General features: G+C 39.9%; 1 long non-coding RNA gene and 1 pseudogene across 1 annotated transcript; both read right to left on the reverse strand.

The window, feature by feature from the left end:
* LOC137254195 (T-complex protein 1 subunit eta-like) overlaps positions 1 to 25,667 on the reverse strand; it is a 101,178-nt pseudogene that overhangs the window by 9,177 nt on the left and 66,334 nt on the right.
* On the reverse strand, positions 19,549 to 24,490 carry LOC137251855 (uncharacterized). Its single transcript, XR_010953374.1, has 3 exons — positions 24,398 to 24,490; positions 20,783 to 21,162; positions 19,549 to 20,723 (listed from the first exon to the last, which is right to left on the reverse strand). It is a non-coding gene; the product is annotated as an uncharacterized lncRNA (long non-coding RNA).

A 25,667-nucleotide genomic window follows, 5' to 3' on the forward strand; every position in this document is an offset into this window, starting at 1 on the left:
ACGGGACGCCCTTGGGCGTGAACAGCAAGGAGCCACAAAAGATTTATAAAAGTTACGTGGACGTCGGGTTTTGGGATCAAGCCCAGAACAACCTGTCCGATGCAACCATCCCTTGCACGAGACACACTGAACAGAGTATGACCGTCCTAAAAAGATTCTTTTCCGGCAGATGCAGCAAAACCATTTCTCAGGACCGGGGTCAGGAGACGGACCCGGATTGGATTCGGTGCCTTCTCGGAGTAAGAGAATATGGAGCAGTCCTGCTGCAAGGAGCTGCTGGGAGGATGACAATTTGCGGGAGGGACGAAAAAAATTATTTTGACTTACCTGCAACAACAGAATCATGTTTAATTGTACGCCGCACAATCATTATAGCATCATGTAACGAAGCTCAGTTTCTTCCAAAAATTGTTCGGCACCGCCACGTAAAATCAATGTACATGTTCTAGCATTAACGCAACTTTTAAATAATTATAAACTATGAAAATAAAATCAATGTCAAACCCACTATCAAACCTTGGAAAACGTTGAAACGTTCACCACCAACCTGACGTTCTTCAAAGTAATCACATTGACCCAAAACACTTGAATTAATATCATTAGCTGTAGTCATAACAGCACCACCACAAGCTTTCGTTGTACGTTTTAAATCTTCTTCTGGTACACGAACAGCACAGAACATATCACAATCTGCAAAATAGTATGTACCAACATCACCAATTGGTAGTTTAGATAACACAACATTGACGCCTTACTTAGCTAGTTCATTGTACAGAATACGCCATTCAGCATCAACAATTTTCTGATACTCTTGAACATTACCAACACGTACTTTTCAGAATTATCACGCTCAGCCTTGAATTCCAAAACTATATTTAATAATACGATTTTACATCTTTTGTATGACGTTGGGTCCATCAAAGGAAAGTACAGCGTCCACAACAATTTTAGAAAATAAATATTTTTGTTGATGAATAAGTTTGGAGGACATTGCTGTGGCAGCGTGTTTTCCAATAAAGCACGTTGTTGTTCCTTTGATTGGCGCTTCGACATGTACAGCCATGTCATATTTTGGTCATGCATAATTATAATGCTTTACGTATAGCTTTAATGATGATACGTGCATGCACGCCTTCCTTAATATATGGTTTAACTTGTTTTAAGATTTCACCTGCTTAAAGTACTACTGAAGTGGTGCCATCGCCGACCTCATAAGAGAAACATTTTTATTCTACACATTCTCTATAATTATAATTTGAAATTGTGGCCTTACCACTGGAATCAACAATATGCTTGTCCATACTGCGAGGCATTGATGTTGGATATGAGTTGAGGTTTACCTTGAGAGCTATCGGTACTTGTATTTGTATTTGTACCACACATTTTTTACACTAAAACTCATATGTACCCAATACAAGTTCAGGATGTTCATATTTATCGACACGCCGTCCGGTGTGGCCCAAATGTTGGCACTGCTGAGAAAAAATATGGATCAATGAAAAAAGTAGTGAAAAGTGAAAGATTTTTTTTACCATCTGTTGTTACTTTACACATAAGACATTGGTAACGACGACCAGCATCTACAAATTGCATATGAGCCTTGCAACGATTACATCTAATTGGACCCAGTTCACCAAAATTTACAATGGGTGGCTCATATTCACCCTCAACCGTTCGTGCTATTGGTTAGACGGTAAGTGTAATGGACAAAGCTGTCGTTTTTAATAAATCAGCTGTTGCAGGTATGCAATACAAAGAGGACCTGCAAAGAAGAAAGATCAATGTAATTGCCAAACAAAACATTAATTTCGAATAGCGATACCTAACGTAACGTGGCGAGTTACCCTGATCTTCTACCTCATATTTTGTGGTCACCAATGGTGGTAATAAACCCTGTTCATTAGTAATAAAAACATCACCAGCGCTATTTTATTATCGGATTTGGCATCTGATCGCGATCTAAACGGCCTTGGGCTTGATCATACTGTTGCGGCTGTTGATATTTACCAGTAACAGGTGCGGGTGGTTGCTAAAGAAAATAAAACAAAAATAATCATCAGCAAATTTTTAAATATATTATTTGTATTAGCATACATTATAACCAGGACGTCCGGACGTGTCCGGGTATTGGGGGTTAACCCGGCTTGGGTGGCTGACTGGGCATCGGCGCCTGTCCAGGTTGTGTTGGTGGCATCATTTGACCCATGTAACCACGTGGTGCACCTGGTTGTTGTAGACGATAACCTGGCTGTTGAGGTTTTCCATTTGTGCTCAACTTCCAGGCAAAGAAGCGTATTGTGTTGTTGATTCCATTTGTTGGAGACGTGCACGAAGTGCAACAATTTTCTGGAAAAATTTTAGAATTTGTAATATAGTACAACTACAAACATAATTACATATTAAATTCACTTATTTATATACATATTTCACAATACCTATGAATATAGTAGGTGCGAGAGAGCACGATACATTGTGGCAAAGCTAAGTTTGTCAACATGCTATTTCATTTGGAGAATTTTTCATTCCAAATCGTCACCGCTGTCAAAAAATCGTGTGGCTGTGTGCGTTTTTGGTCACACGATTTTTGCAGGGTTGTAAACCTTTACAATGTAGCAAAGAGCGATGAGCAGACGGTAAAAAACGATAAATGAAATTCACCCGGTTAAAGATGTTCGTTTTGTAACAGAAAGTCACCGTATGTTCACATCACACGTAACCAATGAGGATAAATTAAAGTAAGAGCCACCAGATTGCTGCGAATGGTGAGTAACTTGCTAGAAATCACAAATCTTATGCCGACTGTTTTCTATGAGTGAGTTTTTAGTATAGCCTCCCATTTATTCACGCGATGTAGTCACCTTGCGCAATTGTGATTTTCGGAAATTAAATAATTAGTTAAAAACAGTCGCGAAATAACCCAAATACGCTACAAAAATGTAAAGAAGACATTGTATGTACATCTCGCGAAAAAAAACAGCGGCTTCCTCATAGAAAACAACTGCTCGGCTATGAGTAGCAGACTGACGTCTTTTGTTTAGATTTACTCTCTTTGACGTAACCCCAAAGGGTTATGGGGTGTTATGGAATTGCATCTTCGATGGAAGGCAGTCGGCATGATCTCGCCGTGCACTGTGGCCAGCCATGTCAGCTGGGCGGGGTTCTTGCCAACCTCGCCGTCCTGCAAAATTAACAGAAAAAGGTCCTATCATGCCTATTTAAACCCAACTGTCAAAAGCGCTGAGCCTATTCAAAACGCTATAAATCAATAAATCCGGTAGAACCGGATGTCATGGACAGATTGTTAAATTCAAATTTAAAAAAAGAAAAAAATTTCCGAACCGGAAACAACCGGTTACCAACGCTGAAACAAAGATCACAAAAAAGAAAAATAAACCGAATGTACAACGGGCCGCCGCTGGTGTTGTTGCGACGCTTGGTGTTTGGCCCAACCTCATCCATGGCCACCGACGAACCTGGATCTCGGTGGCGCCTTACCTGAAATCCCTAGTTGCCTTCTAAATGAATAAGAAAGTCAGCATTACCATTATTATATAATAATAGCTTTACTAGGCGCACGTTGTAACGCCCGAGATCGAATGGATGTTGCGTTATTTTTTCTGTTTTGTTTGTTGATAATTTAATTTATTGTTCTGTAAATTGAATTGAATTTTGTACGCATATTTGGTGAAATTTTCTGTTAAAACATTTTATTCTTGTATCTTATTGTATCTTATTTTATATTATTGTATTGCTTTTACCGCTGATGATTGTTGCTTTGATTACATTCCGAAGAAGCATGACTGGTGAGCCAATTTTCAAAGTTGATATATGCGCAGGCATTCCTTTTGGTTCTAAGGAGTATAGAAATTCATTTGGATAATTCACAATTTTATTTTCATCTGTAACTGTGTCGATCGATTTATATTTCGTCACTTCACCAGGAAATTGATTTTGAAAGCGATCATTGATTTTGTTAAAATTTGCTTTCGTTGCAAAAGGAATAATCTTTTCAATGGCAGACTCGGATATGGGACTAATTTCCTTAAGTTGTTGAAGCTGGCTTCGTATTAACCAATCCGACCGGCCGGATCGGAATTGTAATTGTTCCATAACTACAACTACATTATCGGGTGTATAAGCAACGATTTAGCAATTTCCCTAGATTCGCCTTTCAAATATTTTAAAAGGCGTTGATTGTTTTCAAGGTTGGTGTAACCGTAGGCGGCGGTTGACTGGTTGAAAGCATTTGAAGACAGTGGCCAGTCTTCAGGTTGTCCACAGGTCAAGTGCTGAAGCTTACGCAAAACATGATTATTTCTACCAGAAACTAACGATTGCGGTGTGTGAAAACCATTTAAAATCTACATTCGTTGTTTCGGGAGCATGGCGGAACCATACAAGGTAGCAGCATGGTGACATACATACAAACATCAATAAACATTCCCTGTATTTTGTTTTTATAAAATGTGGACTAATGTCAAAATCGTACTGCGCCGGAAGTTGAAGTGTTAAATCATATTAAAAAAGTACAAATCAGCTGATCTCCGGCGGTCACCTGTTCCTGGTTCCCCATCGGCAGGAGGATGACAAGGCAGTGCACTGAACACGTCGTTAGATTGGTACCCGCTATTAAGGTTAGACATGGTAGCAGCTGGATCGGTAGTAGCTGTGCATACATGCTTTGGCGAAGCACCTGATACATTTGACGGTTGCCCACTACTGGTACGATTTTGCTGTACATACGGCACCATATTATAAATACTGCTAGCCGTGGGCTTGACTGGTTGACCTTACACGGGCGTCATCGGGGGACCTACATTGGTTGTAGTTGTGCACTTGCGTTTGTTTTTCTCGAAGCTGGTTCTCTAACCACTGTATTTTATTAAATAAAATACTCACCTGCTCTGAAGAAATGGAAATGTTTTCAGTTTCTGATCCTGATATCTTAAAGCTCCGTCACATAAGCAGTTTTTCTTATAGATCCGCTTAACACAATCTTATGCATTATGAGTAGATTACATGTATTTTTATGGAGAACGGTATATTGACCAACACTGCAAGCAAAGCATAAGAAGAAGAAAATATTTTATTGCCTATATCTTCTTAAAACTGTTTGATAAATGAAAAATTATAATAATATGTGTAATTAATCGGTTATATTAAAAAAAAAATAGATATTACACTGTGTAACACTAAAAAATACCTGCGCAGTGAAGCTATTTTTCTTGTACAGCAAGAAGTGTAATAACTTAGTTCAGTCTTTATCTAGGGTAAATTTTTAATTGGTTTTATGAAAAATTATAATAACTTGTGTAACTAATCGGTTATATTAGAATAGATATTACATTGTGTAACACTAAAAAATACCTGCACAGTGAGGCTATTTTTCTTTTTGTACAGCAACAAGGGTGTATCAAACCCTCTATCTAACCCCTATCTGCAAGTCTCTGCAGCTAAATTTAATGCAGTTGGCAAGCTGATTGTGCCAAGTACCCTGTTCAAAATTAATTTTCACTTGGACGAACTTGGAAACATAACAAAACTGGTTTTGAACACCAAAAATCAAAAAAAAAATAAATTTTTAACATCCTAAATAAAATAAGTTCTTTATCAATTTATAACTTTTAAAGATCACAAACATCATTAATAATGTTAGTATTTACCTGAAATATCAGAGTCCACCACAATTACTCAATTCAATTGTCTTAAAACTTAAAATATTCACGTTAAAACATGCGTTTTCACATAGGTTAAAAAAAACTATTACACGCGTTTCAGAAATAGCTAAATTCCGATTACTTGACAGCTAATACCAGGTATGTGATGGATGGGAATGGGTTGAATTATTGTTCCCCTGTCTATTCTTTAGCTGCTGGAAGGTCTTTCTTTTGTAATTGTGGCAACTTTCATAAATTCAATTATAGCCGCCTAAATGTCTAAAATCTACCTATGCGCGGTACTTGCACACTTTGCAAGTGAAATTATTTTTCCCATTCGTTGGTAATTTTTCCATCATTTTTCATAATTAAAAACTGCAATTTAAAAGATGAATAGGACACAAAATATGTTAGAAAGTATTGTGACGAATAGTACACTAAGTGATACCATCATCTCTAAGCCGATACTAAGCAGTCACTTTTATCTACATGGACAAATCAATCATTATGTCTACACATATGTACGTACACGCGGCGGAGAGAAACATACAAACACATGCATATATCTTGTCTGAGATGCTCACAAAAGTAGGCAATCATTTGTGAAAGTATGACTCACAAATACACGCGCATATGAGAAGCTATAAACGTAGTTTATAGCGGGTAATTTTATAGCTGGTAACTGAGTAGTAAATTCTAGAAACGCCTAGAAGTATGCGAACGAGGAAATCGAAGAGTATAAAAGAGCGTAAGCTGGGCAATCATGGAATCAGTTTGATTTAAGCAAGCTATTGGTTGTGAAGTATCTGTGTTATTGTGGAGTACTTTAATTAAGGCCATTTTGCATTATTGAATATTGGAGTTATTTATTCAACAGTTTAGCGATACGAACGTTAGTAGAAGGTTGCAAATAATTTCAAACAATTTCACAAAATTCGTTACGATTGGTGTCAGAAGTGAGATTGTTGAATAAATTCCGAAGATTGCGAACACAATTCGGACATGGCAAAGTTGAGAGAATTAAGGATCCAGCAACTGAAGAAGGAGTTGGAGAGCAGTGGATTGAATACACCCGGCAATAAACTCGCACGACTACGAGACGCTATGAAGTCGGAAGGAATTAATGTGGATGATGATGTCTGTCATCCTGATGGGGACGAGACAACAACAAAAATTGAAGAGATAAATGAAACCTCGCAGACATGATTTTGGCTGCAATATCTGCTCAAACATCGACAGTAGCATCACAACTAGAATCCCAGGATAACCGTATAACATCCAAGATTGAAGCCCAGGAAAGACAAATGTCATCCCAACTGGAATCGCAGGAGACACGCATAACATCAAAGATTGAAGCACAAGAAACGCGTATTTCAGAAATGTCGACACAGATTACATCAAAAATGGAAGCACAACTGAAAGAGCAAGAGGCACGCATAACAGTACAAGTTGAAGCGCAAGAGGCGCGTATATCATCAAAACTCGAAGCGCGTATGGACAAGAAAATAACGCAGTTTGAAGAAAAAGCCGAGGTGGATGCTTTGAAAAGCATTGATGGCCGCTGTCGAGGGACGTTATGGAAGCGAGCATAGAAAACAGATATACCAAATTGAGTTGCAAAACCGTTACCAAAAAGCGAATGAGACTTTGCAGGAGTTTGCGTCGGATGTTGAAAGATTGGCTCATCTCGCAAATGCAGACACACCCGTGGAATACGCCTAGAGGGTTAAAATCCAGAGCTTTATTAATGGAATACGGGATATCGAAACGAAGCGAGCGACATACGCAAACCCAAAACCGACATTCGCAGAAACGGTATCACATGCTCTGATTCAGAAAACAGCGTCGCTTCTGTGTAAGCCAGTTTTCAAAGCACGCCGTGTGGAACTGGAAAGCCCAGACTGGGTGAACACAATATTGGAGGCGCTGAAGGGATCACAACAAAAAAATGACGGAGTTATGAAGTGTTTCAAGTGCCTTAACCCAGGTCACATTGCTCGTCATTGTAGCACCGGTCCTGGTAATTCCAACTTGGCTGGTCGTAAACGTAAAGCTGGAGGAGATAAGCAATAGCGAGTCAGATGTAAGATCGAAAACTTGCCCCAGCTATTGAATTTCCTCCGATATCTATCTCGCAAATTGGAAGAAACTCGAGCAGTATTACCGTGAAAGGAAATGTGGATGGGAAGGAGCGTGTACTGACTGTAAATACGGGCGCATCTCACTCCTTAATCCGATCTGATTTGGCCAACAGGAGAGTAAATCCATTACCTGGAGCAAGGTTGCGTACGGTTACTGGCGAGTATAACCAAGTCCAGGGAGAAGTGATATGTGAAGTCTTAATCGGGAAGGTCATGATTCTACACAAATTCGTTGTGGCAGAGATTGTTGATGAAGTCATATTGGGAGTGGAACAGGCGTACACCAAAGGCAAGTCAGTGCGGTGTCTGCATTGCATAGGGTGGTAATAAGCATAGATAAAGCCCTGGAATATAAGGAATATGCTCTAGAAGTCTTCTTCAACATTGCCGGGGCTTTCAACAGTGTTTACAAATGGGCGATTATGGATGGTCTTAATTACGTTAAAGTACATCCAGCCTTACCCAGATGGATCGACTACATGTTAAACTGCAGTAAGATTACATCGCAATGGGGATTGTACGCGGCCACGAAATTAGAGGACAGGGGCACTCCGCAGGAAGGGGTGCTATCACCCCTGCTGTGGACGCTGATCATTAACCAACTGCTCAGGGGATTCTACGAGGGACCAGCAAAACTTACGGTTTACGCAGATGACGTTGCATATGGTCTTGCTTACAAAGAGGTACAAAGTCCCTAAGTTAGGAGGGGCGACCCTACGGGAGAAACCATGCACAAAATATCTAGGAATCATCCTACACGGTAAGCTGTTATGGAAGCTCAACGTGGAGGAGAGGGTGAGGAAGGCTTCATCGGCACTTTATGCATGTAAAAGAATGCAAAAAAACCGGCATGTACGATCAGAAGGCACTCGAAGACGATGCCTCAAAACTAACAACCAAAAGCAATAATTATCATTTCACTGACACAAATTTTATAGTTTTTTTCTTCGGGAGTTGGACACAATCTTTTCATTATATTACTTAAAAGGCTTCATTCCGTATTGCGGACAATAGCTCAGACGAACGATTCGCCTCCAAACGATTTCGTCTAGCAATGGTATTCTCTATCATTTTTGTTCGGTCTTTACGTTTCTAACTAACAGGAAAGCAAAAGTAATTTTCAAGTGATAAGTTGCCATGTTGTTGTTGTTGTTGTAGCAATGCTCGCCCCACCTAATAGCCGCGACCGATCACAAATTGTCATCAATATTCTCTAACGGGAGTCCAAGGAAACTTGCCGTTTCAACAGGGGTGGACCATAAGGAAAGGGGTGTTAGAGGCGTTGGTTCCATATTACAATTGAAGAGATGGTTGGTGTCATGTGGGGACACGTTGCAAGCGGGGCATACATTTTGTATGTCGGGGTTGATTCTGGATAGGTAAGAGTTTAACCTGTTACAGTATCCAGAACGAAGTTAAGCAAGAGTGACACGCGTTTCCCTGGGGAGTATGCGTTCCTCTTCTGCAAGTTTTGGATAATTTTCGTTAAGCACTGGATTCACCGGGCAATTCCCGGCATAAAGGTCCGACGCCTGTTTATGGAGTTCACCAAGGACCTGCTTGTGTTTTTTCACTTCATACGGCTGGGTTCTCAGGTGCCGTATTTCCTCAAAATGCTTACGGAGATGACTCCTTAAGCCCCTAGGCGGTGCTGGTTCATCAATCAGATGTCTGTTGGGATGCCCAGGTTTCTGGGTATTCAACAGGAACTGTTTGGTCAGCATCTCATTTCTCTCCCTGATGGGGAGTATTCTCGCCTCATTATGCAGATGGTGTTCTGGGGACATAAGAAGTCAGCCCGTGGCGATTCTGAGAGCAGTATTTTGGCAGGCCTGTAGTTTCTTCCAGTGGGTGATTTTTAGGCTTGGCGACCATATGGGTGACGCGTAGCACGTAATCGGCTGGCTAATTGCTTTGTATGTAGTCATGAGCGTTTCTTTATCTTTTCCCCAAGTACTGCCAGCGAGGGATTTGAGGATTTTGTTACGGCTCTGAATTCTCGGAACAATTGCGGCTGCGTGCTCACCAAAATGTAGATCCTGATCAAACGGCACACCCAAGATTTTGGGGTGTAGGACAGTCGGTAGCGTAGTGCCATCGACGTGGATGTTCAAAATGGTCGACATTTGGGGCGTCCATGTTGTAAATAAGGTCACGGAAGATTTAGTCGGTGATAATGCCAGGTTTCGCGAGGCGAAAAAACTGGAGAGATCAGGGAGGTAGCCGTTTATTTTATTGCATAGCGCATCGATCTTTGGGCCTGGGCCTGTGGCCATTATTGTGCAGTCATCGGCGTAGGAAACGATTGTGACTCCTTCCGGTGGTGAAGGTAGCTTAGATATGTAGAAATTAAACAAAAGTGGGGATAGGACACCACCCTGTGGCACCCCTTGTTTAATTCTCCTTGGTTTTGATGTTTCGTTTCTAAATTGCACCGATGCCTTCCGACCACCAAGATAATTTGCGGTCCACCTTTTAAGACATGGCGGAAGGGTAGACCCTTCCAGGTCCTGCAGTAACGAGCCATGGTTGACCGTATCGAAGGCTTTTGATAGGTCTAGCGCTACGAGTACTGTTCTATGGTAGTGTTATTGATTTAAACCGCAATTTATCTGGGTGCTAATGGCATTTAGCGCGGTGGTAGTGCTATGGAGTTTCTGAAGCCATGCTGATGAGGGGCTAGCTGCAAATTTGCTTGGAAATAAAGGAGCAAAATGGCTTCAAGCGTCTTTGCCACTGGCGATAGGAGAGATATCGGACGATACGACTCACCTATGTTAGCTGGTTTCCCAGGCTTTAGTAGCGGGACCACCTTGTGAAATATTCGTAATTGAAAGACGTTGCACGTTTGATTGTGCGACATTAAGTCTCCTCTTTATTGAATAAATTATTGTCTTTTATACTAATTTACTTAACCTATACATTCATAAATATCTTAATACTAATAACTAAAAATAAGTACATAGGAAATGGGTTATGCATAAATGTACGCTTGTATACAGTCTTTGTATACATGTAGTTTTGTATGCATAACTCCATACATGTAGTTTTGTACAATTTGCAGCGTCAGCAGATCAGTTTGAATATTTTGGTGTTTTCCCACAATTAGTTGAATGTTTGTATGTATATTACAATGGGTTGTGTGTTTATATGTATAATTTATTAACTGTGATATGTGTCTCATATTCGGCATTCCGTGCCGTCTGGGTTAGTTCAATAATTGTAATATGATTATTACTAAAATATATTTGAATTTGTTATGCGTAAAGCCGCAAGTATGTTACAGTAGGTGTGGCATATAATGATACAATACAGTGTGTGACGTATAATGCTACACTTGGCCATTTTCCATTTCTCATGTATGACCAAGGTGGAAAGAGACAGATTGAAGACATGCGCTAAATATTTGAAACCCTCTTTCCCTAGGCTTTTAAGCATCGGCAAGGCTATGCCATCTGGGCCCACTGCTTTGGATGGTTTAGCACGACCAATGTCGTCCTCAACCTCTTTAGCGGTGATGGTGATTGGTTACGCGCTGAATTTGTGTTTATGTGCGTGTCTATTGGCTCTCCGTCTATCTTTGTCGACCGTAGGATGCATTATATATTGTCGGCAGAAAGCGCTCGCGCATTTTTTCGCGTCCAACAGCACTTTGTCGCCAAAGGCGATGGAAACTTTGTCTTTGTGCTTAGTCGGATTCGATAGGGACTTTACGGTGGACCAAAGTTTACCCACACCGGTAGAGAGGTTACAACCTATTAGGTGCTCCTCCCATTTCGCCCGCTTGTGTTCATCCACAAGCAATCTGATGCGTTGGTTTATATCCCTTATTTGGGGGTCGCTTGCATCAAGCTGTCTTATAAGGTCACGTTCTCTCGCTAAGTTTGCGGCCTCCGCCGGGAAGTGGGCCGGATTTCGGGAATTCTCCCGGCAGGAATGAAATGTGCCGAGGCGGATTTAATGACCTTACGGAAGGCACGCTCCCCTTGGCGGGCATAAGTCGGGATAGGGAGGGCAGCAAAGTGGCTGTCTGTAAAGGATTTATATTCTTCCCACTTTCCTTTTTTGAAGTTTATGAAAGTGCGTTTTTCAGTGACGATGAAGTCGGCGGCACGCTCGAGCGAAATAAGTATGGGCAGGTGGTCGGATGCCAATGTTACCATCGGCTGCCAGTTGACGCAGTTTACGAGTTCTGCGCTCACGATTGAGATATCTGGCGAGCTGTGACAGCTTCCTACCATACGTGTGGGTGCGTCTCCGTTTATTGTGCAGAACGTCGTTTCTTCTATTTCATCCGCCAACATCTCACCCCTACTGTCCGCCCGCAAGTTTGAATGCCATAGATCATGATGGGCATTGAAATCACCTAAGATAATGCGATTGTTGCCAGTGAGCAAGGCCCTGATATTAGGGCGGTATCCACTGGGGCAAGAGGTGGCAGGAGGGATGTAGATGTTGATGATTTCTAGGTTTGCATCGCCTGACCGGACAGATAGGCCTTGACGTTCTAAGACATTGTCCCTGCGGTCGATGCCAGGATCAAATATATAATATTGCACAGAGTGGTGTATGATAAACGCGAGACCGCCTCCATTTCCGCTCTCGCGGTCTTTCCTGTGGACGTTATACCCAGAGCATGTCTGCAATGCAGATCTTGCGGATGTTGTGCCGCTTCATGAAATCGACTATCTCCGTAATCTTCCCAGTTAGTCCATTACAGTTGAACTGCAGGATTCTGAAGTGCATAAGGGTAGACGTCGCCACTCTGGGGGTAAGTGACGGGTGACTACGCCTGGGTTGTGGAAGGCCACAGGACGCAATTGCTGTTGTGGCCCTGGGACTGGGCGTCCTTGGGCAAGCATTGGGGTACCCGGATGATTTGGGTTTGCGACCTGGCAACATGGCGCGATGAAACCCGTCGGGGGTTGCCGTCGCGGAGACCAGAACATCTAGGAAAGTGGCACCACCCAAGGCAGGAGCTACATTGGGCGGATGTCGCAAACCTATATATTCTGTGCTGGCAGACGGTGCAAACGGAGGTTGGGACTAAGAGTATGTTTCCCTGACCTGCAAGATTGCTGCCGGAAAAGAAGGGGGGAAAAGACGGGGGCAGGGGCTGAGGCTCATCATTGGTACCAACTCTACTACGAAGGTAGTAGTTATGAGTGGTATCAGCTGTTTGAGTTGTTGGCGCCGTGGGGCGCGAGCAGCAGCGGTTACTTGTTGTGGCTTGCTGAGCAGCGGGGCTGCTGGAAGTTATTGGAGGGGCGCTAAGGCGTAGACTACGGGACGCCCTTGGGCGTGAACAGCAAGGAGCCACAAAAGATTTATAAAAGTTACGTGGACGTCGGGTTTTGGGATCAAGCCCAGAACAACCTGTCCGATGCAACCATCCCTTGCACGAGACACACTGAACAGAGTATGACCGTCCTAAAAAGATTCTTTTCCGGCAGACGCAGCAAAACCATTTCTCAGGACCGGGGTCAGGAGACGGACCCGGATTGGATTCGGTGCCTTCTCGGAGTAAGAGAATATGGAGCAGTCCTGCTGCAAGGAGCTGCTGGGAGGATGACAATTTGCGGGAGGGACGAAAAAAATTATTTTGACTTACCTGCAACAACAGAATCATGTTTAATTGTACGCCGCACAATCATTATAGCATCATGTAACGAAGCTCAGTTTCTTCCAAAAATTGTTCGGCACCGCCACGTAAAATCAATGTACATGTTCTAGCATTAACGCAACTTTTAAATAATTATAAACTATGAAAATAAAATCAATGTCAAACCCACTATCAAACCTTGGAAAACGTTGAAACGTTCACCACCAACCTGACGTTCTTCAAAGTAATCACATTGACCCAAAACACTTGAATTAATATCATTAGCTGTAGTCATAACAGCACCACCACAAGCTTTCGTTGTACGTTTTAAATCTTCTTCTGGTACACGAACAGCACAGAACATATCACAATCTGCAAAATAGTATGTACCAACATCACCAATTGGTAGTTTAGATAACACAACATTGACGCCTTACTTAGCTAGTTCATTGTACAGAATACGCCATTCAGCATCAACAATTTTCTGATACTCTTGAACATTACCAACACGTACTTTTCAGAATTATCACGCTCAGCCTTGAATTCCAAAACTATATTTAATAATACGATTTTACATCTTTTGTATGACGTTGGGTCCATCAAAGGAAAGTACAGCGTCCACAACAATTTTAGAAAATAAATATTTTTGTTGATGAATAAGTTTGGAGGACATTGCTGTGGCAGCGTGTTTTCCAATAAAGCACGTTGTTGTTCCTTTGATTGGCGCTTCGACATGTACAGCCATGTCATATTTTGGTCATGCATAATTATAATGCTTTACGTATAGCTTTAATGATGATACGTGCATGCACGCCTTCCTTAATATATGGTTTAACTTGTTTTAAGATTTCACCTGCTTAAAGTACTACTGAAGTGGTGCCATCGCCGACCTCATAAGAGAAACATTTTTATTCTACACATTCTCTATAATTATAATTTGAAATTGTGGCCTTACCACTGGAATCAACAATATGCTTGTCCATACTGCGAGGCATTGATGTTGGATATGAGTTGAGGTTTACCTTGAGAGCTATCGGTACTTGTATTTGTATTTGTACCACACATTTTTTACACTAAAACTCATATGTACCCAATACAAGTTCAGGATGTTCATATTTATCGACACGCCGTCCGGTGTGGCCCAAATGTTGGCACTGCTGAGAAAAAATATGGATCAATGAAAAAAGTAGTGAAAAGTGAAAGATTTTTTTTACCATCTGTTGTTACTTTACACATAAGACATTGGTAACGACGACCAGCATCTACAAATTGCATATGAGCCTTGCAACGATTACATCTAATTGGACCCAGTTCACCAAAATTTACAATGGGTGGCTCATATTCACCCTCAACCGTTCGTGCTATTGGTTAGACGGTAAGTGTAATGGACAAAGCTGTCGTTTTTAATAAATCAGCTGTTGCAGGTATGCAATACAAAGAGGACCTGCAAAGAAGAAAGATCAATGTAATTGCCAAACAAAACATTAATTTCGAATAGCGATACCTAACGTAACGTGGCGAGTTACCCTGATCTTCTACCTCATATTTTGTGGTCACCAATGGTGGTAATAAACCCTGTTCATTAGTAATAAAAACATCACCAGCGCTATTTTATTATCGGATTTGGCATCTGATCGCGATCTAAACGGCCTTGGGCTTGATCATACTGTTGCGGCTGTTGATATTTACCAGTAACAGGTGCGGGTGGTTGCTAAAGAAAATAAAACAAAAATAATCATCAGCAAATTTTTAAATATATTATTTGTATTAGCATACATTATAACCAGGACGTCCGGACGTGTCCGGGTATTGGGGGTTAACCCGGCTTGGGTGGCTGACTGGGCATCGGCGCCTGTCCAGGTTGTGTTGGTGGCATCATTTGACCCATGTAACCACGTGGTGCACCTGGTTGTTGTAGACGATAACCTGGCTGTTGAGGTTTTCCATTTGTGCTCAACTTCCAGGCAAAGAAGCGTATTGTGTTGTTGATTCCATTTGTTGGAGACGTGCACGAAGTGCAACAATTTTCTGGAAAAATTTTAGAATTTGTAATATAGTACAACTACAAACATAATTACATATTAAATTCACTTATTTATATACATATTTCACAATACCTATGAATATAGTAGGTGCGAGAGAGCACGATACATTGTGGCAAAGCTAAGTTTGTCAACATGCTATTTCATTTGGAGAATTTTTCATTCCAAATCGTCACCGCTGTCAAAAAATCGTGTGGCTGTGTGCGTTTTTGGTCACACGATTTTTGCAGGGTTGTAAACCTTTACAATGTAGCAAAGAGCGATGAGCAGACGGTAAAAAACGATAAATGAAATTCACCCGGTTAAAGATGTTCGTTTTGTAACAGAAAGTCACCGTATGTTCACATCACACGTAACCAATGAGGATAAATTAAAGTAAGAGCCACCAGATTGCTGCGAATGGTGAGTAACTTGCTAGAAATCACAAATCTTATGCCGACTGTTTTCTATGAGTGAGTTTTTAGTATAGCCTCCCATTTATTCACGCGATGTAGTCACCTTGCGCAATTGTGATTTTCGGAAATTAAATAATTAGTTAAAAACAGTCGCGAAATAACCCAAATACGCTACAAAAATGTAAAGAAGACATTGTATGTACATCTCGCGAAAAAAAACAGCGGCTTCCTCATAGAAAACAACTGCTCGGCTATGAGTAGCAGACTGACGTCTTTTGTTTAGATTTACTCTCTTTGACGTAACCCCAAAGGGTTATGGGGTGTTATGGAATTGCATCTTCGATGGAAGGCAGTCGGCATGATCTCGCCGTGCACTGTGGCCAGCCATGTCAGCTGGGCGGGGTTCTTGCCAACCTCGCCGTCATGCAAAATTAACAGAAAAAGGTCCTATCATGCCTATTTAAACCCAACTGTCAAAAGCGCTGAGCCTATTCAAAACGCTATAAATCAATAAATCCGGTAGAACCGGATGTCATGGACAGATTGTTAAATTCAAATTTAAAAAAAGAAAAAAATTTCCGAACCGGAAACAACCGGTTACCAACGCTGAAACAAAGATCACAAAAAAGAAAAATAAACCGAATGTACAACGGGCCGCCGCTGGTGTTGTTGCGACGCTTGGTGTTTGGCCCAACCTCATCCATGGCCACCGACGAACCTGGATCTCGGTGGCGCCTTACCTGAAATCCCTAGTTGCCTTCTAAATGAATAAGAAAGTCAGCATTACCATTATTATATAATAATAGCTTTTTACTAGGCGCACGTTGTAACGCCCGAGATCGAATGGATGTTGCGTTATTTTTTCTGTTTTGTTTGTTGATAATTTAATTTATTGTTCTGTAAATTGAATTGAATTTTGTACGCATATTTGGTGAAATTTTCTGTTAAAACATTTTATTCTTGTATCTTATTGTATCTTATTTTATATTATTGTATTGCTTTTACCGCTGATGATTGTTGCTTTGATTACATTCCGAAGAAGCATGACTGGTGAGCCAATTTTCAAAGTTGATATATGCGCAGGCTTTCCTTTTGGTTCTAAGGAGTATAGAAATTCATTTGGATAATTCACAATTTTATTTTCATCTGTAACTGTGTCGATCGATTTATATTTCGTCACTTCACCAGGAAATTGATTTTGAAAGCGATCATTGATTTTGTTAACATGATCATTTTTGGGAGCTAAGATATTTCTTTTACATAGGCAAAAAAACAAAAACATTTAAATTTAAAATTCTTAATTCTGAAATATGAAAAACTTTCGTCTTGATCGAAGGAACCTCGAGCCAAAATTTGGTGATGATCAAAGTATAGCTAACACGTTTTCATAGGGAACACACACACACAGAATTTGATTTTTATAGAAGATGTAGATGGACTGAAGCTAAACAATTTTTTTAACAGCGGCAGATTACTAAACGTCCAAAAGGCATAACAGCTAAACTCAACAATGCAGTCAAACTTTAGGTGTTAAAATAACTTTAGTTTGTACAGCAGCCATAGTTTTTCCACATTCCACATTTTACTGGAGGTTTTAGGACTTAACGTCACATAGCTCCTTACCAATTTTAATTATCCTAGCATTACGACATCCAGATATATGCAGTATAATATATTCCATTTGTATGGGAGGTGCCACGCCCCCTTTTTCCCAATTCCATATTTTCTTGGTGGTGTTAACGATTGACCTCAAATAACTCCTTACTGAATTTCAATGTTCTGGCATGTATACCTTCAAAGTTATGCAGTACCAAAGATTCCATTTGAATGGGAGGTTCCACGCCCCCTTTTTCCCAATTCCGCATCTTCTTGGTGGTGTTACCAGTACCAAAGATTCCATTTGAATGGGAGGTTCCACGCTCCCTTTTTCCCAATTCCGCCTTTTCTTGGTGGTGTTAGGGATTGACCTCATATAACTCCTTACTGAATTTCAATGTTCTGTCATGTATAACTTCAAAGTTATGCATTACTAAATATTCCATTTGTATGAAAGGTGCCACGCCCCCTTTCTCCAAATTCCGCATTTTCTTGATGGTGTTAGGGATTGACCTCATATAACTCCTCATTGAATTTCAATGTTCTGGCATGTATACCTTCAAAGGTATGCAGTACCAAAGATTCCATTTGTATGGGAGGTGCCACGCCCCTTTTATATATCGAAATTATTTTTAGCCTAAAACCTTCCCGTTGATCGAAGGAACCCATAACCAAAATTTGGTGATGATTGTTGTATGGGAAATGCGTTTCCATAGCGAACACACACAGAATTTGATTTTTATATATATATATGGCTAAACCGATTTGGGATTACAAAATCAACTAACCATCATCTCTCATTCCTGTATCGTTCCTAAAAAGTTCATGGCAATCTATCGAGCCGTTCTCGAGTTATGGAATGACAATCAAAATGTACACTTCTTTTCAAACAAAATTTTTATATTGAAGTGCAAATAGCAAACATACACAAAACTATATGTAAGCTGAGACATTTATATGTAAGCTGACAAATTTTTGAAATACTTTACAGAACAAAAATTAAATATCCAAAGAAAAAAGTATTCAAATGTTCAATACTTGAGGTATTTTAAAAATAAAATTTTGTATGGAAAATCTTCAAGTCCAAGGTGTGGAAATGAAAATATCTAGCATCAATACTGCGCGCCATTTTTTTCTCAACGGAATATAATAGAGAGTAAAACTTTGCCTATGTGGTTCTCCTTGCGTGCAAAAATGTTCTCCAGAAACATTTTTTAACGGTTTTTGCAACAATTTTAGAAATAGAAATTTATTTCACAGAAATAAAAAATGTGCTCTTACATGTCAACCTAATATAAACGCAACCCTGCAAAAACGCTCCACGTCATTTTACTAGTCATTTTACGGTCATTGTGACTTTCTGCAGCGGTTATATTCATAGTCATTTTTGCATGGGCGGATTAGGTTTTGTGACCAAATTTTCCGTTTCGTTCCTATTAATGTGATCGTGCATTCCGCTCCCACCTATAGGATATGAGCATAGTACTGTGCTGCTCACACACGTCACAATGCTCGTCAAATGGCGGTCATTTTTCCGTCATTTCACTCTACATTTTCGAGTCATTTGACAATCAATTTTACTGCGGTTTTACCATTTATATAACCGCCATATAACGTGAATTTTACCTGCAGATTTACTTTACCTGGAGCAGCCATATGAATAAAATATGAACCAAAAAAATTGAATTTTCAATATTTATTATTTTCAATATTATTATATATGTACAGGAATTGGAACTTATATTAATCCAGTTCATATAAAACAGAAGAACTTTAATAATAAATAAACTCGCTTAATTGGTTTTTGTTTTCCAATTGAAATCTCTTCTAAGCGAGCAAAAAAATAATATTAAGCTTTAGAAAAAACTCCAATTATTTGAATAATCTACAACTTAAAGCTTAGTAGAAATTCAGATCAAGTATATTCAAAGGTGTCGTGGATCCGATTGCTGTCGTAATTGAAGAACTTAAAAATGTACGACTATTAATTGAGTCAGACTTATTATTGTTCTAAATCTAACATTCAAGCAATAATTCTGCAACCCTTAGCAGGAGTATTGATTGGTTTCAAATCTAATTCCGACAGCAATCGTATCACGACATCCCTTATTATATATGCACATGAAATTGTAACTTAAATTAATACAGTTCATAATATTTTAATAACAAATAAACTCGCTTAATTGGTTTTCGTTTTCCAATTGAAATCTTTTCCAAGCGAACAGAAAATAATTTTAAGCTTTAGAAAAAACTGCAATTATTTGAATCAATTTAAATCTACAACTTAAAGCTAATTAGAAATTCAGATTAGATTTACTCTTTTTTTTTCAGATCAAGAATATTCAAAGGTGTCGTGGAATCCGATTGCTGTCGTAATTGATGAACTTAAAAATGTGCGACTAGTAATTGAGTCAGACTTATTATTGTTCTAAATCTAATCATTCAAGCAATAATTCTGCAACCCATAGCAGGAGTATTGATTGGTTTCAAATCTAATTCCGACAGCAATCGTATCACATCTCTTATTATATATGTACGTGATATTGCAACTTAAATTAATACAATTGATATAAAGAAAAGTAAGTACTTTAATAATAACATGAACTCTCTTAATTGGTTTTTGTTTTCCAATTGAAATATTTTCTAAGCGAGCAGAAAATAATTTTAAGCTTTAGAAAAAACTCCAATTATTTGAATAATCTACAACTTAAAGCTTAGTAGAAATTCAGATTAGGTTTACTCTTTTTTCAGATCAATAATATTCAAAGGTGTCGTGGAATCCGATTGCTGTCATAATTGATGAACTTAAAAATGTACGACTTGTAATTAAGTCAGCCTTATTATTGTTCTAAATCTAATTATTCAAACAATAATTCTACAACCCATAGCAGGAGTATTGATTGGTTTCAAATCTAATTCCGACAGCAATCGTATCACATCCCTTATTATATATGTACGTGATATTGCAACTTAAATTAATACTGTTGATATAAAGAAAAGTAAATACTTTAATAATAAATCAACTCTCTTAATTGATTTTTGTTTTCCAATTGAAATCATTTCCTGTGCATGCACATCGCTAACCTCTGTTGGCAAAAGATATGATTATACTGTCTTCGATAGATAGTCGGACGAGCCGCTACTCGGCGAAGTAGAGATGACCGTTGTGTCGGTGGCAGCTGTTACAACAGCAGTTTCTAACTTTACACCATCCGTACGGTGTGATGAAAGCTTCACTGCCTTTTCCAATTGCTTGGCGCCAGCAATTTTTGCTGTTTGTAACGCTTTAGCTGTAATGCAAATATATAGATGGGTTAAAGTGGTTTTCGTATGTTATTCAACAACTCACCCTATACCATCATCACAGCCTCCTCATCGATTTTGAATATGTGTACTGTTTCAGTATTCAGACCCAGTTCGTTTGGTGCAATATTTTCGATTTGATGAATATGTATACTATCCGTTAGGCGGACAATTAGGTGCAATCGATTCATTCATATACTGTGGGTATTTGAGCCGTAGACGCAATGGCAGATATTTTGATTCTTTTTGAAGTGTAACATTTGTAAACATGAATGGTGCTGTCACCATCACCACTAGAGAGCTATTGAAGAAACGCTCGACCAAGATAATACGTGAGATTTACACGCATAGATTTCTTCCACCTTTTCACAGTTATTGATGGAGAAAATGCGAAAGCCATATTTACCATCCCATACCGAAATAGAACTGTAGAGGAAGAAACATTTTATAAAATTTAATAAAATCAAAAAATGATAGTTGTGCTAAAATGGGGTAACGTATTGTATGTTAAAGTGTAGCGAAGTCTCAGCGGCTTTGTCCTGGTGAAAATTGAGTTTGAATACGTTTTATTCTTCATTCTTAGAAACATGTACGAAGATACCTGGTAAGATATTAAAAATCCTCAACGCTTTTTTTTGCTTTTTTTTAACTTAAAAAACTCATATTCAAACTTCTGCTTAACTTCTACATATCAATAGCTACCTTTACCACCAGGAGTCACTATTGCTTCTACGCCTATGCTATTGTTTCCTACATCGATGAGCTTTGTAATAAAATAAACAGTTATCTCCCCAATCTCTCCAGTTTTGTCGCCTCGCGAAACGTGATATTGTCACCAACCAAATCATCGGTGACCTTATTTAAAACATGACCGCGCCAAATGTCGACCATATGGCATTACCCTACCGACTGTCTTACACCCTAAAATTTTGGGTGTGACTTTCGATCAGGATCTACATCTTGGAGAGCATGCACTAGCAATTGTAACGAAAATCGTCGTTGGTGTGAGGTCTTAGCCGATCTCCAGATCTGTAGAAAAGGAGCTTATTAGCTTAATGCTTAAGATGATGCGGGAATAACCAAGTAAGCTCCTTCCAACCTTTGATTCGGGGGATGGTATAATGGTATGAAGATGATAGCGTGCGACAACATCGCGAGCTTGCGATGGCTGGAGGAAGTGGTTCCAAACCTCCAAAGGCAGGGCACGAACGCTCGGTTTGAGATGGTGGATAAAGCGCAAATCCCCAAGGTAACAAAAGTTAAGGTATGGATACCATGCGTGATGAAGTCGGAGGATACACTGCGACTTTTGCAGAATCAGAATCCGAACATACCGACACAGGATTCGAAGGTCCTTACTGTATCTCGGCCTACGGACGAAGGTTAGTTATACATCTTCCAAATAAACAAGCAGGCGGAGGATATATTGTACGCGCAGCTTGGAAAAATGTCCTTAGGTACAGGCAAAATGAATATGCGACTCAGGAAAAGAAGTCGCGGGTATTAAAGTCCTAACGCGGTGGACGTCGAAAAGGACCTCAAAAGCCTAAGGGAAAAAAGACAGGTGGAGGTAGCCCACGTCACCCCGAATGTGTTAGAAGGGGACCAACAGCCAGATGGTGCTGTGAGTCGCACAGAGGAACACCCGGCACAACAGGTATAAGAGGCTAAAGGGGGCTTCGAACATTCTAAACCAAAAGAGCTAGAGGAGGACGACGACGTCACGATGAAGGTGCTGGAGGGGGACAAGCAGCCCATTGGTACTGCGAGTCATACAGATAAACCTCCAACACAGTAAAGTGGCGTCGAGCGAACTCCTCCTCCTAACGCGCTGATCCAGGAGACGTGGTTTCCATCGGGAGGAAAGGGTTCTGGACTTAGCGCGCGCGGATTTGGCGTTTACTATGCGCAAACGGAAGGACGGGTGCGAGCTGTAGTAATGGTAAGGAAACAGCAGCATTCATATATGCTGCCTAATTACACTACTGAGGACCTCGTAGTGGTGGTGAAATCGCCGGGCTCAGATGGTACATGTTCGGCCATGCTACAAGTTTCAAGTAGGGCGGTCGTGGGATGGCTTAAAATAATAAACTGAATCATGTACCGCACTCTTGGAGAACTGCTAGTGTAGCTTTCCTACCAAAGGCGGGGAAGATCGGTCACGTGTATCCCAGATTATAGACCCAATAGCTTAACATCATTTCTGCTCAAACCTTTGAGAGGCTGATAGATGTGTACATAAAGTCCAACGTGGATGAAAAGCTGCTCTCCACAACACAACAGGCGTACACCAAAGGCAAGTCAGTAGACACCGCATTGCATAGGGTGGTAATAAGCATAGAAAAAGCCCTGGAATATAAGGAATATGCTCTAGAAGTCTTCTTAAGCATTGTCGGGGCTTTCTAAATGGGCGATTATTGATGGTCTTAATTACGTTAAAGTACATCCAGCCTTACCCATATGGATCGACTGCATGTTAAACTGCAGTAAGATTACATCGCAATGGGGATTGTACGCAGCCACGAAATTAGTGGACAGAGGCACTCCGCAGGGAGGGGTGCTATCACCTCTGCTGTGGACGCTGGTCATTAACCAACTGCTTAGGGGATTCTACGAGGGACCAGAAAAACTTACGGTTTACGCAGATGACGTTGCATATGGTCTTGTTTACAAAGAGGTACAAGGTCCCTAATTGGACGAGGCCTAAGTTAGGAGGGGCGACCCTACGGGAGAAACCTTGCACAAAATATCTAGGAATGATCCTAGACAGGTAGCTGTCATGGAAGCTCAACGTGGAGGAGAGGGTGAGGAAGGCTTTAACGGCACTTTATGCATGTAAAAGAATGCAAAAGAACCGGCATATACGGTCAGAAGGAACTCGATGACGATGCCTCAAAACTAACAACCAAAAGCAATAATTATCATTTCACTGACACAAATTTTATAGTTTTTTTTTTGGGATTTGGACACAATGTTGTTGTTGTTTTTGTAGCGATAAGGTTGCTCCCGAAGGCTTTGGGGAGTGTTATCGATGTGATGGTCCTTTAGCCGGATACAGATCCGGTACGCTCCGGTAACACAGCACCATTAAAGTGCCAGCCCGACCTTCTCGGCAACGATTTATGTGGCCACAATAAACCTTCAGGCCATCCCTCCCTACCCACCCACCTACCCCCCCCCCCAGATCCTCGTCTGTTAGTGAAACAGGATTCGCCGCGGATAGGTGAGGTTGACAATTGGGTTTGCAGAAGCTATATATTGCGCTGGCAACCTGAAGGGTTGCGCTACACAGCCCCTTGAATTTGGTATTTTAGTCGCCTCTTACGACAGGCATACCTACCGCGGGTAAATTTTGACCCCTAACCCGCTGGGGGGTATTTGGACACAATCTTTTCAATATATTACTTAACAATTTAAAGGCTTCATTCTGTATTGCGAACGATTCGCCTCCAAACGATTTCGTCTAGCAATGGTATTCTCTATCATTTTCGTTCGGTCTTTACCTTTCTAACAAACAGGAAGGCAAAAGTAATTGTCAAGTGATAAGTTGCAATTGTTTAACATAGTGCAAATACACTAGCGATTCGCCTCTGATCGTATGTTCGTTTCCTAATAGAGAATGAGGCCCTAAGATTTTTTTTCAATTTGTATTTTGACTTACCAGCAACAACAAAATCATGTTTAATTGTACGCCGCACAAGCATTATAGCATCATGTAACGAAGCTCAGTTTCTTCCAAAAATTTTTCAACACTGCTACGTAAAATCAATGTAATTGTTCTAGCATTAACGCAACCTTTAAATAATTATAAACTATAAAAATGAAATTAATGCCAAACCTTGGAAAATGTTGAAACGTTCACCACCAACAAAATGCAAAAACTCTTCATCCTCCTCCCGTGACCATTCTGTCTTCTTTATGCTAGGATTAAGCCATTCGTACCAGCGTGCCTTACATTGCTTGGCAGATTTGCGGTGCAGCAGTGATGCAATACGTGACCACTGGTTTTTGCCATATTTCATTACAGCTGCTTTGAGGATTTCATCCTGAAAGTTATCAATTTAGTTAATAAACGGCCAAGAGTAACCAGTCGCGTCAAATGCTTACCTCAGTGTTTCTCCACACACCACCTTTTATCATAATTCGCGGCATGGTGCTATATAATTGTGAATTCTTTCGATGAGCACAAAACTCAAATCAAAAATTTTTGTCGAAATAAACAGCAAAAATCATTGTATATTAAAGACTTTGGAAAATTTTTAGAATAGCACCCCCCGACTTCGGGGTAAAACTTGGTATCAAATGAAAGAGGGAGTTCTCCTGATCACAAATATATATATTTTAAAATGCGCAAACTTATAATTTAAAAGTTATTTGTTGTTAAAGTTTGCAAATTTAGCAAATTTCTATAGCACTTTAAATTACAATTTACACATCTTTCAAAACCTTAATCCACATACATATCTATATAAATTGGCAACGATAAACTTAAACTGCATTTTTGTATATTTCACATTTCATTTTTGCATTGTTTTCACTTATTATAAATGTTTTTATTAAATCAATCGCGCTTTTGTAGCAACATGCACATATATATATATATATATATATATATATATATATATATATATATTTTATTGATGACATTACAAAGCTGTGCTGCCACATATATATACGTATACACATATAAAATTTGTATAGAAATTTGCAAACTTTAACACCAAATAACTTTTAAATTATAAGTTTGCGCACTTTAAAATATATATATATGTGATCTGGAGAACTCCCTCTTAATTTTAAATCTTTCCGGATATATTCCATTTAAAACTCTCAAAATTGAAAAAATTTTCGACCACCAATGTTTTGCTGTCTCTGCTGAATAAGAAATGGCGGATTTTTTTGCACGCAAAAATGAGGTATTTTGCCATCCC

This window comes from Eurosta solidaginis, chromosome 5 (genome assembly GCF_040869045.1).
Source record: "Eurosta solidaginis isolate ZX-2024a chromosome 5, ASM4086904v1, whole genome shotgun sequence".
Classification (NCBI taxonomy): Eukaryota; Metazoa; Arthropoda; class Insecta; order Diptera; family Tephritidae; genus Eurosta; species Eurosta solidaginis.